Source organism: Eptesicus fuscus, chromosome 21 (genome assembly GCF_027574615.1).
Source record: "Eptesicus fuscus isolate TK198812 chromosome 21, DD_ASM_mEF_20220401, whole genome shotgun sequence".
Lineage (NCBI taxonomy): Eukaryota > Metazoa > Chordata > Mammalia > Chiroptera > Vespertilionidae > Eptesicus > Eptesicus fuscus.
In genome coordinates, this window is record NC_072493.1 from 23,698,462 (window position 1) to 23,718,672 (window position 20,211).

Sequence of the window (20,211 nt, forward strand, 5' to 3'; positions counted from 1 at the left end):
ACATGCCAGGCACCCCTCCCAGCCTCCACCAGCCTCGGCTTCTGCGTCTGTGACCTGGGAACAACACTGGAACCTATCTCAAAGGCAGTGGCAAGGGAGCAATCCGTGAATAACCTCTTCATAAAGCATTTAGCAGAGGGTGTGGTGCGGACCAACGCACTGTCCCTGTTAGTCCTGTAACTGTGAAGTCTTGTCACTCCTCTGGGCCCCGATTTGCTCACCAGCACAAAGGCCATGTGGTGAGGAGACTACAGGAAGGAGGCTGTGGGGAGGGCTGAGTGGGGTCTGAAAACAGGAAGAAGTTGCTAATTTGTTGGTTTGAAACAGCTGTGCTCCAGCCTGCCCTCAGGAAAGGAGGGGTCTGATCTGAGGAGGCCTGACTTGCTGGCCCCTTGGAGAACTTAGCTGACAGGAGCTGCTGCCGCCCTGAGCAGTCTCACCCCAGCTCAGCGCTGCGGTTAGAAGCCACGAGGCGGCTCCTGACAGCTGGCTCGGGGAGAAGGTCTCTTAGGGAGGCAGCTGGCAGCCCCAATTACCGCCTGAGCCGGGAGACGGAAGGAGACGGGCCGGTGGGGCGGGTGGGGAGCCTGGGCCGAGGGCATCTCCGGCCGGGTGGAGACTGCCAGCCTCCAGGCCAGCTGTCCTCGTCCACATACCTCGGGAGTGGGGCCCTCAGCTGGGTCGCCGCACAGCTTCCTGAGGAATGAGGACTTCTTGGCTGCAAGGAAAATGGAAACTGTGTCAGGATCCATGTGGTGCTTGGCTGGGGGCCAAGAGACCCGGGAGAAGTCGGGAGCGGTTCCCAGGTGAGGCCCCCTACCCCAACGCCACGCAGAGCCAGGGCCCTTAGGGTGCCAGGAAACTGTCAAGGAGAGATGGTGAGCTCAGGAGGCCAGTAGGCAGCTCAGCCTGGCCCTGCAGGGTTAGGGGTCAGCTGGCTGCCTTTGCCCCAGGTTTGTTGACTATTTTACATTTCTTTTCGTTAAGTTCTTATGGCTCCCAAACTTGAGACAGTGTTCAAAGGTCTGCAGTGCGAAGTCTCACTCTGTGCCCTGGCCTGTTGGCCCTCTTCCCCGTCCTGCTGTGTAAGCACCCGGGAACTTCTTGGGTTTCCTTCCAGTTTCTTGATGTAAATATCAGCAGATCCCATTTCCCCTTTCTTCAACAAAAGATAGCCTACTGCACTCACTATTCCACTTTATTTGCATTTAACAACGCATCTTGGAGATAATTCCACAGCACGCCACAGATTCCTATCTGTCTGTCTCTCCACCTACAGAATATTCTGCAGAATGATGGACAGCTATTTACGTGTCCAGACCCCTCCAGATGGGCATGGGATTGTCCTATATTGGGCCTTACAAACAGCAGAGCAACGAATCTGCATGCCAGTGAGACCCATAGGGTAAATGCTAAGAAGAGATGGGGTCAAAGGGCAAGTGCATTTGTAATTTGTCAAATTAATCCCTGGAGTGATTTTAAAATTTGGCCACAAATTTTTTGATCCTCCTTCCTTGAAAAGGTGGGGCCCAATGCCCTCTTCTCAAACGTGGGCTGACCTGGTGACTTGCTGCTAATCAACAAAATAAGGTGGAAGTGAGGGTGTCGGGCTTTAGAAATTAGGTCATAAAGGGCACTGTGGCTTCTGCCTTGCTCTCTGTCTAGTCACTCACTCAGGGAGCCATGTTGTGAGGACACACAAGCAACCCTGTGGAGAGTCCACATGGGGAGGAACTGAGGCCTCTTGCCTGCAGCTGTATGTGGCCACCTCAGAAGCGGCTCTTCAAGCCCCAGGTGAGCCTTCAAATGAGACAACAGCCCCTGCTGACATTCCAGCTCCAACTTCTTGAGAGGCCTGGAGCCAGACCGCTGAGCTGAGATGGGCCCAAATTCCTGATCCACAGAAACTGTAGATAATAATGGTATTGTTTCAAGCTGCTATTTGTTACACAGCAACAGACAACTAATCCATTCGTGCAACCCCCCGTGGGTTGCACTGACTTGCATTCCTCCTGATAAAGCGGAGAACCCGTGGGCTTTTAATGTAAGTCCTGGCATCACAGTGTACCTTTTCCCAGCAGAGGCCGGGAAGGGAGGAGGACCACGGGTTGCCACTGGCGACTCAGTGGAAGAGCTTTCATTCATTCATTCATTCACACTCACAGATCTGCATGTTTGTGTAAGACGCTGTACTAGGCGTCTAGTGGTGAGTGACTGATTCATGGCCTCTGTGTCATGGAGCTTACAGGAGAAGTCAACAGATAACCACAGATGAGGAAACCCTGGCTCAGAGAGGTGGTAAACTTGTCCAACTCACACAGCACGTAGTGAAGAACACAGGGAGGTGAAGCAGGCCTGCCCAGGACGATGCCTGCCCATGCCAGACAGAGTGGCTCTATACCTTGGTCTTGCTTTAGTGACTCCTTCCCATCCCTGGGGTACCCTGCCTCCACATGCTGAGCCTGTGGCAGAGCTCAGCCACCCCATCATTCTCTCTCCTCAGCCCCCAGGCAGTGGGCCTGACGTTCTGCCTACAACACCCAGGCCTCTTAAAGCCAGCTGCCCCTTCAGGGGTCTGAGGACCAGACTTTGGTGCTCAGACCATGGGGCAGGTACAGGGCAGCGTGTGCCCTAGGTCTCGGGTTCCCACCCCTGCCCAGGCTCTTGGCAAAGCCCCTTAGTGTGCGTTGGTGTGGGTTTCAGTAGCCTGGGCCCCTTTGAAGTCAGGAGATCCAATCCCCCAGATCCGGGCTGCCCCAGGGAACCCCAGCAGTGCAGGCATCTCCTTTCCCTCAGAAACACTACCTGGCTCCTATCCTAACAGGCCTGGTCCCAGAGCTCCAGGTAACTCAAGACCACAGTGGTGTGGTGTTGGCTGGCTCCAGTGCGGTTGTTGGCGGCAGCTCCTGGTGAGGGTAGTCCTGCTGCAGGCCTGGTCCCTGCCGTCCCTGTGTCCCCACCCCATGATCTCCCAGCCCCTTGCACAGAGGCCTCTGCTCCTGACCCTCTCCCCTCACCTCCTCTTTAACCTGCCTTGTTTGGGCTGTGGCGTCTCTGTCCTAGAAGTGGGCTCCGCTCTCCCTTCTTCCCCATCTCTATTGGGCACGTCCCAGCCCTTCCTCTTGAGTCCACTTCGGGCCTCTGCCTAAGCATAAGCAGTTCCCCTGCCTAGGACACCAGCCTTCTTTCCGGTCTTCCGATTCTCACCCACTTCCAGGGAGCTCTGCAGGTTTAGCTGTGCTGGGCTCAAATCCTGGTTCCGGCTCTTCTAGGCTGTGGGGCCAGGGCTGGTCTGAGTCTCTCTGAGCAGTTTCCTCACCAGTAAAATGGGGATGATCAAAGTCCTGACCTCAGAGGATTGTCAAGGAAGATGAAACGGGACAACACACCTAAACTGTTCACTCAGCAGATGTTTGCTCTGAACATGGCCACTGCTCTTCGGGCTCCTCTCCAGTCCACCTCTTCCGAGAAGCCTTCCCTGCTGTGTGTTCAGTCCACCTGAGCGGTATTTGTTCAGGAGGTAGCGCTGTAGCCAGCAGTTATCAGTGATCTCATAAGCTCTCAGGCAAGGACTGTCCTCCTGCATCCTAGAGGCCTGGGGCAGCTCTGCACTCAGGATGCCACTGTCCAGTCAGAGCTCCATGTGCAACTCTGAGTGTCCTGGCCTCAGTTTCCCCATCTATAAATGAGAAGATGAACCCGAGGACTCCTCAGGCCCATCCTGGCTCTGTCTCTCATGATCAGTGACGTGGCTTCTCACGGCCCCCAGCCAACACTCAAGCTTTTTTTTTAAAAAAATATTTTTTTTAAATTTAATTTTAAATTATTATTAATATTATTATTTTAAATCCTCACCTGAGGGTATTTTTTTCCATTGCTTTTCAGAGAGAGTGGAAGGGAGGGAAGGAAGGAGAGAGAGAGAGAGAGAGAGAGAGAGAGAGAGAGAGAGAGAGAGAGAGAGAAAGACACATCGATTGGATGCTTCCCATATGCGCTGGGGATCGAACCTGCAACCCAGGTATGTGCCCTTGACTCCTTGACCAGGAATCAAACCTGTGACCCTCCGTGAGTGGGCTGATGCTGTAACCATTGAGAAACACTGGCTGGGCTTTAATTTGATTTGAGAGAGAGAGAAAAACATTAATTTGTTGTTCTACTTATTTCTGCATCCACTGGTTGATTCTTGTATGTACCTTGACTGAGGATTGAACCTGCAACCTTGGCGTATTGGGATGACTCACTAACCATCTGTGCTACCTGGCCAGGGCCCTGCACCCAAGCTTCATTCCTTGCCCTGTGGCCTCCTCGGTCTCCCTGCTGTCCATCTGTCCATCCGCGGAGGGGTTTAATTTTCCTACATCTCTCATCAGGGCTGGACTGTAACTTCTTAAAGGGCAGGGCCTCCCAATTCCTGCCCTGCCTGAGAGCTAGATGTTGGCCCCCGCCCCCAGCAAAGTGGGGAAAGCCACGTCCCTGCATCCTGGCTGTCATGGCTGAATGTTTGTGTCCCCAAATCTTTTATTGAAGCCCTAACTCCCAGGGCAGTGGTATTTGGAGGTGGGGCTTTTGGAGGTGCTTAGGGTCAGATGAGGCTGTGAGGGTGGGCTAGTGGCCTGGGCAGCCCCTTCCGGCTCTGGTCCTGCTCCCCTCTTACAGGAGGCACCTGGGCAAGGACCACACAAGCCCTCCAGCCCCCATCTGGGCTCATCCCGGCCTCCAGGCCTCAGTGCCCACACTGGCTTTCACCGGTCCAGCAGCGTGCTAAGTGCTGGGCACAGGACAAGCACAGAGAGGGAAGCCAGCGGGGTCAGGGGGGCACAGGGAGGTGGTGACAGACTATAGGTTCAGATGCTGTTTGCTTTTCTTCATTTTCCACCCTTCCCCACAGAGCTGCCAGCGCCAGGAGACAGTGCGGGGTAAGGACAATGACGGCAACAGCGTCCACACCACGCATCATGCTCTGTGCTCATTTCTCACTTGGTCTCTACGGCTGCCTCACAAGGTTGGTGCTGCTCTCCAAATTTATAGACGGGAAACTGAGGCACGTAGAAGGGGGGAATCTCTCACCAGGTTGTGCAGCCCGAGAGAGGTGCAGTTGTGCCCAGCGCAGGTGTGCCTCGAGTTAGAGCAGAAAATGCAGCTGTGGATGGTAAATGGGGCAAAGATAGTGAGTGGGGGTGTGCGAGAGGGCGATGGGCACAGGCTTCTGTGAGGAGGTGACCCTCAGCCATGCATGGCTGGGCCTTGGGTAAGGGGCTCTCAAGCACAGGTTAGGGGTGAGACTCCTGCCTGGGAAGCTGGGGTGGGAGCATGTGGTGTGGTGAGGGGTTGGGCTGGTGTGGGTATCATCGGCTGGTAAAGGGAGGCCACAGAGGGATGCTGTGGATATGCATGGGGTTCATGTCCACACCCAACCCCAAGGCCCTGCTCCCCATCCTAGATACCAAACAGGAGGCAAGACAAGCACCATTGGGCAGAATGGGCTGGGAAGGGCAGCAGGGCTCCAGCTTGACCTAGGTGCAGCTGGGGAAACCAAGGCTCAGAGGAGACACGGGCCTGTCCAGGGCACATGGCGAGTGGACCTTGCAGCCCCAACACATGGCGAGTGGACCCTGCTCCTGGGCCTCTAGGAGGCCCCTGTCTAGCTTGGGTCTAGGCTGGCCCCTCTTATTATTGATCTTTGCTGTGTTTCCAGCTGCCCACCCTCTTGAGCTGCCTGAGCTGCCTTCCTGGGCACCAACCTGGCCACTTGGACTCCCTGAGCCTGTGCATAACTGGCCTGAGGCTTGGCCTGGCCCCTCTGGCCACCAGCCTGATCCCAAGGGGTGTTGTGGGCAAAGCCAGGTGCTCTGCATGCCAACTCGGCTGGGTAGGAGCCTCTGTTTTCAGATTATCCGAGATGAACATGGCTGGGAGAAGCGAGAAGAGCACAGTTGCACCCACTGCCCTATGACAACATCTTGCCACTCTTTTGGTCCCCACCCATCCCGGCCACTTCCCCAGCTGGCTGAGCCCAGACAAGCTCCAAGACCTGGGGCAGCCGAGCACAGTGGAGGGACCCAGAACAGCCCCAGGGGTTCCCAGTTAGCTGTCCTTGTTCTAAGGGGCTGCAGTGTGGCTCATTCTGACATTTATTTCACAAATATCCTCCTTTCCTTTTCCTTCAAACACTGCCACTTTGCTTAAAAACTATCTGTTACCCAAGCACGCAGATAAACCTCTGCAGGTAAAATTATATCTGAGATATGGCCTGAGGGTACGTTTAAGAATACGGTGCAAATTATCAGCTGCATTTATCTTAATTACTTTGGGGGAAAGTGGAGGCTGGCTTTGGAAGGGGCTGGGGAAGCGGGTGTTTGTCCCACCTTATCGGGTGCATATTTGAGATCCTTTAACAGAAGGGAGATAAGAGGAGCACGTAGGGGGAAAATGATGTCTTCGAAAATGACAGGGAGGCGCTGGGGGTGGTGGTGGAGGCAGGGATGTGTGTTTAAAGACAGCACCTGGTGCCCAGTGAGGACTGGCGCGGCACCGACCACTCTCCGTTCTTTTGTTCCTCAAGGACCAGTATCATGGGGTGCATGACAACACTGCTGACAGTAGCTCTTCATTTCCCAGACTTTACATGCCAACTCTCCGGGAGGCGGCTGGCGCCTCCTCCAGTGCCTGATGGCCAGCTGGAGCCCTGTCCAAGCTCCTCCTAGAATAAGTCAAAAACCTGCTGGGACAATGCACACCTTCATTCTGGATACGACCGAGGAGCCGGACCTCATTCTGAGTGTGGTGGTGGGAGCTCTGGAATTTCAAGTAGGACCCGGCAGGTCCGAATGATGTTTTGCAGGATCGTGCTGGATGGGGGTGCAGAATGGTTTGGGGTCTGGGTGGCTATGGGAGGAGATAGCGCTGGCTGCCCACATCCTGCTCTACCTTGACAAGCCTCTCCCCGAGCCTCAGTTCCTGGACAGCAGCGGCCTCGTCTGGTGCATCTCGATGGCCCATGTGCATCTGGAAAGTGCTTGCTGGCCCAGCTGGCTACCCGGCGTCAGGAGGCTGCCAGAAATCCAAGGCAGGGTTCCCAGCCCGGTCACCAGTCCAACCAGGGGCCGTGTTGACACCTGCACTGACTGGCACTGTCTGGAACCCTGGACACCAGCTGTCTAGGGTAGGAGAGACCTGTCTCTCTAGGGGCACTTGGTGCTGTCACCTGCAAGACAGGGATGACCATACTGTCCCATATAGGCTGAGTGGGGAAGGGCCAAGGAGTGAGATTGGAGACTTGTAAGAGAGGGGTGGAGTCCTATGTGACGTCAAGATGTTGGGGACCCAGACAACAGCCCTCAGTGCTGTGTATGTATGTGTATGTGTGTGTGCGCGCGGAGGAGGGGGGGGAACCCTGTGCCTTTGTCCCCAGCTCCTAGTTCAGGCACCTGCACACCTGAGAGACCTACATGCTGCACTGCCTGGATCCTCCTGCCCTCTGCCCTCTCTTCCTACCACCCTCCCTGGCACCTCCTTGGCCTCTGTCACCTTCCATGTCCCTGCATGCCAGGCATGCTCCTGCCTTAGGTCCTTGCATCCATCATTCCCTTCTCAGGATGTGCCCCCTTTCCCTTCTCCTCTGGTCTGGCACCAATGCCACCTCCTCCAGGAAACCCTTCTCAACATGGAGCTAGCACATCCCCTTCCCAAGGTCACTCTCTGCCCCTCCAAGGCTTGTCAGTCTCTCATGGCATATCCTGTTCCTGCACCGTTGCTGTGGGCTCACTGCTGCACTACCCTCCCTCTCACCACAGGCAGCACCTGGGCCATGCTGGCTCAGGCCCCATTCCCCACTCCCTCCTGCCCGGGGTCTGGCACAGGCTGGGGGGGGCACAGGTTTGCCTGGTCCTGCTGCTAACCTCCCTGGGTGCCTCAGGAAAGCTCTGCAGTCCTCAGTTTCCCCATCTTTGAAGTGGTGGTGCCCCCACCCACCTCAACACAGCATTACAGAACAGGGGGAGACACATATGGGGAACCTGGGGCCCAGCCCTCATGGAGGGAGGCTGCCCAGAGCTGTCATTGCTGGGGCTCCCAGGGGTCTTCTCCTCAGACCTGGGGCTCCAGTTCTGAGGGGGCCAACTGGGGTGGTGTGCAGGACAAGGGCCAGACCCTCCTCGCAGCACACACGTACACACATATGCACACAGCACCGACATGTATGCATGCACCCTCACCAAGGCTGTGGAGGAGATACACTTTCTGCCTCTGGACCTCATCTATACTAATAAAAGGGTAATATGCTAATTAGACCAGGAGACCTTCCAGGAGACCTTCCGGACAAAGCCATGGTGGCGGGGCCAAGGCAGAGGCGGTTAGGGGCGATCAGGCCAGGAGGGGAGGGCAGTTGAGGGTGATCAGGCTGGTGAGGGGGGGAGTTGGGAGCAAGTAGGCAGGCAGGGGGGGCCAGTTGGGGGTGAGCAGGCCAGCGGGGGGGGAGGCAGTTGGGGGCTATCAGGCCAGCAAGAGGGGGGGCAGTTGGGGGTGAGCAGGCCAGCAGGCAGAGTGGTTAGGGGTGATCAGGCAGGCAGGCAGGTGAGTGGTTAGGAGCCAGCGGTCCTGGATTGCAAGAGGGATGTCCGACTGCCGGTTTAGGCCCGATCCCACAGGCAGTCAGACATCCCCCGAGGGGTCCCAGATTGGAGAGGGTGCAGACCAGGCTGAGGGACACCCCCCACTCCATGCATGAATTTCGTGCACTGGGCCACTAGTTTCTAAATAAAACCCTCTTGATGTTCCATGTGCACAAGCCAGCAGGCAGGAGGGTCTGCCTGGAGAAGGTGGACGTGGGGATTTGGAGGCAGTGCCCTCAGCTTCTCTGTCTCTCTGCTGTTGCACCCAAGTCCAGAAATGTCTAATGGCAAGGCCAACACTCAGTTTTGGGAACACGTCTCACACCTTGAATGTTAACACTGTGCCAAGCTCAGCCCAGCACACTCTGGCTGCCCCCCTGACCTATTCCTTGGAGAGTCCTTCTCCCCTGCAGAGAGGGACAAGGGACTGTTTGGGGCCCTCCTGCGGGGATCTGGCTGCAGGGATTCTACTGGGACTTAATGGCTCCAGGAAGCTCCCAACCAAGCCTGGGTGAACAGCAAGTGCCCATTGTCCAGGGCAGGCTGGTCAGGGTATGGAGGGCAGAGGGGGTGTTGAGACACACAGCAGTGCCCACTCCAGCAGGACTTGGGGGCTTCATGGAACCCATTTTGAAAACCAAAGTAGGCAGGGCATTTTCTTCAGATTCGCCTGGCCAACAACTCTGCCTTGGGTTCTAGATCAAGGATCTCAGTGTGTTCACTTCACAGATGGGAACAGTGGCTCCAAGAAGGTACTAGCTCGCCCAGAAGCCAGCTTGGGCTCCTGGTGCCTCCGGCTCTGAGCTCCTGGCAGGGGCAGCACCTAGTGATGCTCGAAGCAGCCACTAGCAACCGCTGGAGGGCTGGGTGAGAGCCCAGCTCTTGGCCTCCCAGAGAAGGGAGCGGAGACACCACCCTTAATGCCCTGGCTACTTTGGTTTTCAAAATGGGTTCCATGAAGCCCCCAAGTCCTGCTGGAGTGGGCACTGCTGTGTGTCTCAACACCCCCTCTGCCCTCCATACCCTGACCAGAGGAGCAGTTCTGGAGGACTGCCAGCACCCAGGACTGCCCTTGCTCAGGAGCTGCCATCCTTGTCACCAAGGACACAGTGGTGAGAGGGAGATGCTCAGAGGGACCAGGAGGAGAAAGTCAGGAGGGGTGGGGGTGGCCGGCCTTGGTCTGGCGCCCTGGGGCCCCAGAGTGGACCCTGTCCCCAATAAGGCTGCTTTGGGCTCTGCCCAGAGCAGCTGGTCCATCTGGAAGCCTTGGCCCTCAGTCCTCCATAATGAACCCCACCCCCACCCAGAGGGCCCCAGGAGAGGGTGCAGAAAGCTCAGAACCCCAGCCTCGGTTGGGCCTTGTCTCTGGGCTCTGGGTCTCGCTGGGAAAAGCCCTGGAGGGCGGAGGATGTTCAAGGGTTCATGTGATTCTGATTTTGTGGGAAAGATTGTCACTATCCCTTCCCCCAAACAACCGTTAACACGCGATGGCTCATTATAAAAATCAGTTATTTTCCATTACTGTAACTTCAACATGAAGTCCCAAGTGCTTTGTCACGATCTCCAGGGCTCCTCTGAAGCGGCTCTTTCAGGGTGCCTCTTGCTCCTACCACCCTCAGACGCGTCAGTGGTTTCCAGACCCTTGCTGCCCAGGGCAGGCCATGGACCAGCATCTGGAGGCAGAGTCTGGGGTCTACCCAGACCCTCTAGGTCTGAAATCCTGGGCTGGGGCCCAGAGCATGCCTTGGGGATCCTGCATGCTGTCACCCGCCACCTCGTGACCCTGATGTATGACAGAGTGAGAAGCACTGGTCTGCATGGAGGTTGGACCCAGGTGAGAGAAGGGGGAGGGAGGGAGATTGCAGAGTGGAGCTGCAGGACCTGGGACATATGGGGCCTCCCTGCATGCTCTGCGGGCCTCCCTGGGGCCGGGTGGCTGGGCCAGGTGTGGTTCTGGCTACTCCAGGCCTTGGGATAAGTCACCTTAGGTCAGTCTTCTTATCATCTAGCCATGGGGTGGGGTGGCATCAGACCCATTTTACAGGTGAGAAAACTGAGGTTGTGGGAGGGCAGATGAATTGGGTGGTGGCTGCAGGACAACCTCTGCACCCCTGAGACCCTAGAGAAGAAGGCTGTCTTCTCTGGCTTTTGGAAACAGCCCATCTTGCCCCTTGCAAGGCCTCTGAACGAGAAACGGGGTCAGAGTGAGGTCACTCAAGGCTCTTCCTTCCTGTGCTTGGCGGGGAAGGTGGGTTTTAATGAGCTGTCTCTCCCGAGTGACAAGATTAATGAGCTTCCTCGGAGGCCCAGTTAATTATTCTCTCGTCAGGTTCAGAATCCTATCAGCCTCATTTTTCAATTAAAAGTGATTTTAATTTCACTTCCTAAGGATGAGAGGATTAGAAACATGCTGGTTGGCAGGCAGCTGGGTAGGGGAGAGGGGTCCTCGACACTCAGGGCTCTTTTATGAAGGAAATGAGTGCTGAATCCTGCCAGGATGGCCTCGGGGCCAGGCTGGGTCCACCTCGCCCACATGTGTCCCTAGTTCCTCATGCACACACAGTAGGTGCTCCTGTGTGGTGGCGACAGCCCCATTGCTGGACTGAAGCCTGTGGACAGTGGGAGCTGTTAGATCTGAGAGGCCCCGTGGGCGGGGGTGAGAAGGTTAGGTGGGGCAGCGCAGACACGGGTGGGGGTTTCTGGCTCTGGGGATAAGACCCTTCAATATTCCAGGGGACTTGCAGGATCCAGGCCCTACGGGGCAGGGGTGTGACAAACTGCAGGGAGCTGGTTGAGGGGCCTGCAGCTTTGCCCTTCCCTCAGGGAGCCCCCATCCCTGACACTGAGAGGTCCTAGGACACCTCCACCCACAGCCTCCAGATGGGTTTCGCCAACTTCAGGCCACCATCACCCCTTTTTACACAGGGGAACGCTGAGGCCAAGGCCACAACACCGGAGGCAGCCCAGGACCAAGCCGTCACCTGCATAAAGCTGTCCCTGCCTCTGCAGGACACCCTCCTCGACTGGCCCCTGAGCCTGGCAGTGAGCCCCTGCCATCACAGCGCCCACCAGTTCTGTGCAGAAGGGGAAGCTGAGGCCTGGTGGGGCGGACACACGGTCACGGTGCGGTGGCGCAGGGTCTCAGGCATTGACGGGCGCCTCTTCTCTCAGGACAGAGCGGCGGCCCCACACCGCCCGGTGCCTCTCCTTTCATAAAAAGTCAGCAAACACTCCGTGATGGAAAACAAAGGGGCTGCCAGGAACACAGCCGCGACAGCCCTTCCTGAAAGCCGCTCCTGTCTGGGCCTTCCATGTACCTGCCATTTACTTGCTCAGCTCTGCCAGCTGCCTGGTGCATCGCCGGAGGGACAGTCCTCCTGCTGGGCTTCGGGGCGCGGGGGGTGGGGGGGGGGTGGGCAGCATTGCCAAAGCCAAAGATAGCTTTTTGGGGCGGGGGTGCAGGAAAGGAAAGAAGACGTTCAGGGGGAGAACTGGGTGGGTCTGTGCTGTTCAGAGTCGGGACCCTGTCTCCTGCCTCACTCTCCTCTGTCGGCCTGAGCGTCACCTGTCACCTGTCCTTCCAGGCCTCCAGCACCCCATCCCTCTCCTGGCTGGGCTCAGCCCCTGGGCTGCACCCTCTCACACACACCATATTTGACTATTTATCCCCAGGACCAAGCTTCCGAATAGTTTTATGTGCCTCCACGTCCCCAGTGCCAGGGAGCGAGCGGGGCGTGGGGGAGCTGCACTGTGGTGTCCACCCGGCCACCCATCTGTCCCTCTGACAGGGTTCACGGCTGCACGAGTTGCACCGTGGCCCATGCCCACTCGCCTGACGGGCAGCTGCTCCAAGCTCCGCCAACTGTGGCCGCCAGGAAATCCAGCACAGTGGCAGGCTCTCCGATTTTTCAGGAAAAGCCAGAAATCCAGGTTTTAAAGTGAAATCTCCTTATTTTTAAACTTTGCAACAAATTCACATAAAACAAAATAACTACTGTGTGAGGCCAGATTGAGCCTGTGGTTGGTCTTGTGTGACCTTTTCCACCCACTGAGGCTCTCCGGTCACTCACTCATTCATTCACTCACACATTCATTGAATTTCGACAAAGCGGAGGGTGTGCCAAGCTCCCTGCCAGGTGCTGGGACATGGGTATAGATGGCACAAACACAGACCCCCACCGCATGGATTGACGTCCCAGAAGGCCCAGTTTAGGGCAATCAGGACGTGAACACATGTCTGCTGACCCTGTGCTCTGGAAAGTTCTCAGGATGTTTAGAACCCCAACTGGAGGGGGAAAAACCCTCACTGGCAAAGGACCTCCTGAGCTAGCAGGGTGCAGAGAGGCGAGGCCATGTCCTTAGGTCACATAGTGAGCTGCAGAGGGCCTCAGAGGGCAAGCTCGGGGAGGCTGGGGCCTTGTGGAGACTGTGCAGACAGGGGCTGAGGTGAGCAGTGTGGGTGTGACACGGGAGCCTGGCTGGCTTCTGTGGAGGGTGGGTGTGCTGAACCCCCCTCAAAGGCTTCAGTGGAGGGTGGGGAGTGCTGAATCCCCCTCAAGGGCTCTTGTGGAGGGTGGGGTGTGCCAGGTCCCCCAGTTGGGCATCTCCCTGGCCTAAGGCTGAACTGGGCTCCAGCCAGAGAAGGAGCAAAGCTGGAAGGGAGGCAGGAGTCCAAGGGGTGCCTGGCACAGGGCTGCTGTCTCCCAGGCCTTCCCAAAGCATCTGGACCCTCCTCCCAGGTGGCCACGGCCGGCAGTTGCCCTGTCACCTTGACTTCCCACAACAAGCATGCAGACCTTGCCCCTTTCCTGACCCACTGCCAGGTGCTCCTCCTGATAAATAGTTAGCCCCTCCTGGGGGAGGGATGCCTGGCGGCAGGGCCTTGGTAAGTCCCCAGGACACTGGAAGGTGGAGGGGGCCTGAGACCCTGGATGACACGATGGCCCCATCCAGCTGTGTGACAAAAAGGGGACCTTCGGGTGTGGGGTTGCTCATCCACACTCTGCTGATAAGAGAAAGGAGCTCTGAGAGGTTGAGACACTTGCCCAGGACCACACAGCCAACGTGCCACGGCTCTGAGAAACCTGGGCTGGCCTCTGTCCTGCTACAACTCCGCTGCCCTCTCTGGCTGGGCCAGGCCACCAACATCTTCCGCCCAGACGAATGCAATGCCCTGTCTCGGCTTTCCTGGTGGCTCCCACATCTTGTTCTCCCCATAGCAGCAGAGGGATCTTTCCAAACACAAGCGAGGCTCTATCTCCAGCGTAAAGTCCTCTGTGGTATTGGAATCAAGTCCCACCCTGGCCTACAAGCCCTTGCATCACCAGGGCCCTGCCTCCTGGGACTTCTAGAAAGCGCCAAGTTGCCCGGCTGATGTAGTTCAGTGGTTGAGTGTTGACCCATGAACCAGAAGGTCATAGTTTGATTCCCCGTCAGGGTTCATGCCTGGGTTGTGGGCTCGATAGTAGGGGGCGTGCAGGAGGCAGCCAATTGATGATTCTCTCTCACTGATGTTTCTCTCTCTCTCCTTTCCTCTCTGAAATCAATAAAAACATTTAAAAGAAGGGTTAGAAAGCACCAAGCTCACTCATGCCTCAGGGCCTTTGCACTCACTATTCCCTCTGCCTGAAAAGTTTTTCCTAGACCTTCCCATGTCAGGCTATGTCTGGTAGATGCTTTAGCTCAGATGTTGCCTCCTTGGAGCTTTAACAGGAGTGATTCACCCTCAAATCTGTTTCTTTGTTTGTGGCTCCTCCGCCCTCTGAATTTGTCTTTGCAGAGGCAGCACAGAGGACAGGAGATAGGGGGGCATTGTGAGTTGAATTGTGTCCCCCCAAAAGATACGTTCAAATCCTAACCCCCAGAACCTGTGGATGGGACCTTGTTTGGAAAGAGGGTCATTGCAGATGTAATCAAGCCAAGATGAGGTCATCCTAGGTTAGCGTGGCCTTAATCCAATGAGAGTGTCCTTACAAGATACAGACCCAGGGAGAGGCCACACAATAACACAGGCAGAGGCGGCCACAAGTCCAGGGATGTCTGGAGCCCCCAGGAGCCGGAAGAGGCTCCTACTCTAGAGCTCCCGGAGAGAGCATGGCCTTGACCTATTGTCTACTTCTCCGTGAATGGTCCACTCTCTGGCAACTTGCTCAGACCCAAATGCTTGGAGTCACACTTGCCCCTGTCCTCTCTGCCCCCACATCCAGTCCAATCCATTGGCATTCCGGTTGGCTCCACCTTCAACCGAACCCAGAATCAACTTCCTCCGGCACCTCCTCCCTGCATTTTCGTCACCACCCTGTTTGCCAGCATCATGAAGGAATGCATCCTACCATTCCATGGCTGGCTGCGGGGTGTCCCCCGAGGCCCTGACATTATCTCTGCTTTGCATGAGAGGAAACTGAGTCATGGCAAGGCCCGGGATTTCCTTTCCCAGCTTGATGACCTGAGCCTAGGGTACCCTGGGGGGAATTTTCCTGGGCAGGAGCCTTCTACTCCAGCCACACTCTGGGAGTGTGTGTGTGGGGATCTCTGGCTGCATGAGATCCACTCTGGTTCTCGAAGGCCCAGCTCAGCCCCCTGTCTGCTTGCAGAGGGGCCCACTGCAGAGGGGCTGGCTGGGAGCAGGGGCTGCCTGGCCCTTACGGTGTGCAGGCTGAATAACGCCGATATTCATCCCAGACAAGCCCTGGCTCTGTTGGCTTCAGAGGGTGGTGTTGGCTGAGACCCCATAGAGAGCCCCTCCCTCCCTGGCCCTCTGGGTGTTTTTCTTTCATCAGTTGGAGAAAAAGTAGGAAGAAAGGAAGAAAGCGGGGAATTTTGCCAGGGACTAAAAAAGGCATTGTGATCATGTTTATCTTGATGGCGAGTGGGGTGCTGGGCACAGGGAGTCTCCTTCTCTGGCCTTTAAGGTAGAAGTGAAGAGAGATGAGCCAGCCTTGAGTCAGCACGGGTCTGCAGGAAATAGGGGTGCAGAGGGGGATTCGAAGCCCACGTGAGCCAACCACTGGGAACCAGAAGTGGGCCTGAAAGAGACAGAGGAGAGAGAAGATTCCAGAAAGACAAATGAAGCGATAACCACTTAGTGCTGTGCATACAGTCGGTGCTCAGTAAGTGTCTGCTGGCCGGAAAAGTCATTCTGAACCCTGTGGAGTCTGTGGACCCTAACCTCTTACGAGAGCCATCCCCTCACACTGGCCCAATGGCGACAGCCCCTCCCTTTCATTCTTCAATCTTTAATTCCCCTCCTCCCAACTTTGTTTCTTTAAAACGTATACTCCTTCTGCTCCAAAAAAGGGCTAAACGTGGCTTAGAGAAAAGGATGCCTACACCACAAGGTGCTTCAGACAGAAACCGAAAGCCAAAAACCTCACATGAGGTCCAAACTGAGCTCTGAGCTTCCTGGCCATCAAGGCAAAAAGGGAAGTGAAAGGGTTAAAGAGAATAAAACGGGCAGAAGAGACTTACTGTGCTTAGCAGATATCTTGCAGAAAGCTTGCAGTCTTGAGATCGGCATAGCCTAGCTAACCACTAGACATCTGGCGACGGGAGGAGCGAGGGACTGGACCCTTACCTTAGCAGAACAGCTTGCAGCCAGCAGAAGTGAATAAAAACTTGCCTCTCCCTTCAGTCTCTGCTGATTCCTTTTTCGGACTCAGCCCACCTGCACCCAGGGGGCTGAAATAAAAGTTCTTTGGATACATTATGGCCTCATGTCATAGGTGCGTGACCCCGGCCCACTCCGAACCTTTCAGGAAGGATGCACAGTAGACTCGTCTCTCCCATTATCTGACCAAAGTGGAGCACAAATGGGCCAAACAGTTTTTCTGGAATTCTTCTAACCAATCCCTACCTCACAGCATTGAGGCAGGATGAAAAGACATGCCAGGTGTCACATGCCTGGTGCATGGTAAGCGCTCAATGGCTGTGAATCCCTACCCCTGGTGCTATAGGTGAGGTAACAGACCCAGAAAGGTACATGGCTGCAGAGGTCGTCACACAGCGAGTGAGTGTAGGAGAGTGGGTGCTGGAAAGGGGCCAGGCTCATCCTTCACTTTCCCCATCTTAGGGAGGGAGGCCTGGCCCGGTGCTGCCTGTCTGACCTCATGTCCAGGAAAGGACCCTGAGTTGCCCCGAACCTGAGAGAGGCGATGCAGCACCACATCACTCAGCCCAGGTCCTTCCCCAAACCAAGTGGGGCAGCCCTGGAGGCCATGGGCATGGAGACCTGCCAACATGTGTCCTGCCATCCCAGACTGCTGGTGGCTGGAAGCACTAGCAGCCCAGATTGTTGGAGGCCCAGGAGTCAGATGGGGAGGAACGTGGTTGGGCACATTCTTCTGCAGACAGGTGACTCTGGGGGTGACTCTGACCTAGGTTGACCCTATGACATGGGATGACCTTGACCTGGGGATGACCCTGACCTGGGAGATGATGACCTGGGGGTGACCCTACTCCAGAGCTGAGTCTATGGGATGCCACAGCCTGCATTTCCTCAAGATGTGGTCACTGCATGGATCAGGTGGGAGTGGAGACAGAGCTAAGACGAGGCCCAAGGTAGCTCTGTGCCAGCCACCTGCACCCGGCCCACCCAAGCCGATCCCCCTGCTCAGCGAAGGCCCCTGGAAGGCTCAGGCTCCCTGGCTCAGCTGTGGTCCCGCTGGAGTCTCAGAGGCTGGAGAGCAAATGAGAAGTGCTGCCCCAGCGGGCTAGTCTGGGGCGCTGGGGAGGGGCGGACTAACAGATGCCACCTTCTAATGCTACAGGCACGTCCTGTTGGTCTTTTTGTTTCTAATCTAATGTGTTTATGCTGATTTTTAATTAAGGAAAAGATTGTAGGGAATAAAGGAAGAGCAACTTGGCAACCGAAACACACCGACAGGACTTGTTTGGTCACCATGGGACAGCCCCCAGCTACTGCAGAGCTGTTAGGGAGAGTGAGGGGCCACCTGTGTTACGGTAACAGCGCATTCGAGAGAGCCAGTGGGCGGGGCTCTGCAGAAAAGCAGACAGAGCCATCTGTGCACAAATGAAGAGGGCCCTGAGGTTTTCCAAGGAGGACTGGAAGGGGGGACGCTGGCCTTCATATTTTTTAAATGTCCCTGCCAGTTTCTGCCACAGGGCAGGAATTGCTTTTACAATGAAAAGAGTGAAAGACCCAACCTTGTTCTCCCTGCTGAGCGCCAGTGCTGGTGCCCGGCCTGCAGGGAGCCCGCTCTGCGGGAGGGTGGGCAGGGGCCGCACGCTGGAAAGATCCGCAGGCACCCTCGATAGATAGGTAAACTGAGATCAGGAAGAGAAAGGACCACTCTGGGGGCCAGAGCCAGTGACTTGCCAAGCCCCTAGGTGGTCGGCCCCCACCCAACCCCCTCTGCATCACACCCACACTTCTGCCCTCCTGCCTTATTCTTAGACTCAGCTCTGGGACCCAGTGGAGCGACAGCCTCCCAACTGGTCTCATCTTGTGGGCTCCGGTTGCTCCTGTGTCCTCAGGCAAATTGTCCCTGGTCCTGCCACCATCCAGCTTTTAACACCTCAGCTGGTCTTAATGAATTCCCTTCCAAGTGCCTCTAAACAGCTCAGTGCACCATGCTCACCTGCTGCCAGACACTTCGACATCTGTGTTTTTTTTTTGGGGGGGGGGTGGATGGGCAGGTGGGAAAGGCAGAAACCATCTTGAGTTACTAAACTGCAGGTTTTTCTGCTTCCGGGTCAAGAGCTGCAGGGCCGAGAGCATGTTTGTCCCTGGGCTGCCAGGCGGGTGGGGCAGGACTCGGCCAGGTGGGTGATGACCACAGGGGACACGGTGGCCTCACTGTGGCAGCTGGGAAGGGCTGCTCTTGACTGCCTGGAGACTCCAAACCTTGTCTGCATTTCCTGGGGGCCTTTGTTTAGCAAAGCCCTGTTCGTGTCACCTCACTGGGGACTGGCGCCCACCTCTCTCAGCCTCTCCCAGCCACAGTCCCCTCGAGGCCCCGAGGTGCAGATGCAAATGCCCAAAGGGGCTGGGTGACAACACACTGAGGCAGGGGAGCAGGGGATGGGCATTAGGGAGTGCTGGGGACTGAGCCCAACAGGAGGTTCACGCCGCATCCAAGGGGCAGCAGCTGCCCGGGCCCACCCAACTGTTTGCTGGTGGCGTGACGGCCCACTGCGGACGCTCCTCTTGGATTTCTAACAGAAGCTTGGATATCCTTGTGGATCCTATGGTTTTAGAAACAGCTGTGGCCAACCAAACACATGTGCTGGGCGGATATGACCCCAGGGGCTAACAGTTTGCAAGCCCCATCCCGCATGTGGCTGCACCCCGGGGCTCAGGGCTTGAAAAACCTCCCTCTGCTCCATTCCCACCCCTGGACCCTCCTTGCAGCTGCAAATGTTCCCTCTGTGTGAACATCTGTTTCTTGCCTGCCCAGCACCCATCCTCCTATTTCTGGCAAGAGCACCTTGCGTTTCCTCTGGGGAACCACCCTCCTGTGCCCTCTGTCCAGGCGGTCCGGCAGGCCTGGCCCTCCCTGTTCTCTTAGACTAGATTCTGAAGCCACGGTTGGAGTATCTGGATCCAGCTACACCTGAAGCCTGCCCTGCGTAGCCCAGTTACGGGAGCCAATAGAGTCTCACTTTTGCTTACCCTATTTCGAGTTGAGTTCTGTTCCCCTGTGGCTGAAAAGCATGGTGACCAAACACAACCTTTCATGGGGCTCACAGGTGACCCCGTTGGGCCTGGACTTCTTGGGTTGGCCTCTGGCTGTCCTGAGGGGCCCGACACGCCCTATGACCTGCTCGTTACCTTTCTCCTCACCTTGCCCCCCGAATTGCCTCTTTCCCAGGGTGTGTCCTTCCTGAAGCTCCCCTCTCCCTGCCCTGCCAGCTCAGAAGGAGGAGCCCCCGGAGAGCGTATTCATCCACGCACTAGCGTGTGCTGTGTGCCTGTCCTGGGCCGCGAAGCCACTATCCTCCACCAGAGATTTCCAAACTGTCCCAAGGCCTCCTGGTCTTTCCGTGAGACCGGGCACAGACCACGCCCACACTTCCGGAGACCCACAGCTGCTGGGGCTCGTCCCTCCCTCTCCCCCGCTAGGAGAGCCTAATGGGATGTGACTGCCAAAGCACAGGGTGGGGGACGACCTCAAGTTCATTCTAGTTTCCATTACAAAGACAAACAGCCCATTCACACTGGTAACTCGTTAGTACGCTCCTCGCTCCTCAGATCACCGTTTTATCGGAAGGGCCGACTGCTTTTCTGGAAGTCTTTACAGGGTGCATAACGTGGCATCTGGGATTTGCTTTAAAGGACACAGCAAGAGTCAGCAGGGGGCAGGGACGGGTGGAGGCGGATTACCAGGTGTTAGTAACCCTGAGAGACGGGCTTGAGTTTGGGTGCCCTTCTCCCTACTTTTGTGTGTGTTTAAAAAAGTTGACCATCTATACTAATAAAAGGGTAATATGCTAATTAGACCGGGAGACCTTCTGGACATCCTTCTGGACAAAGCCATGGTGGCAGGGCCAAGGCAGAGGCAGTTAGGGGCAATCAGGCCAGGAGGGGAAGGCAGTTGGGGGTGATCAGGCTGGTGGTGGGGGGAAGGAGCAGATGGGGACAAGC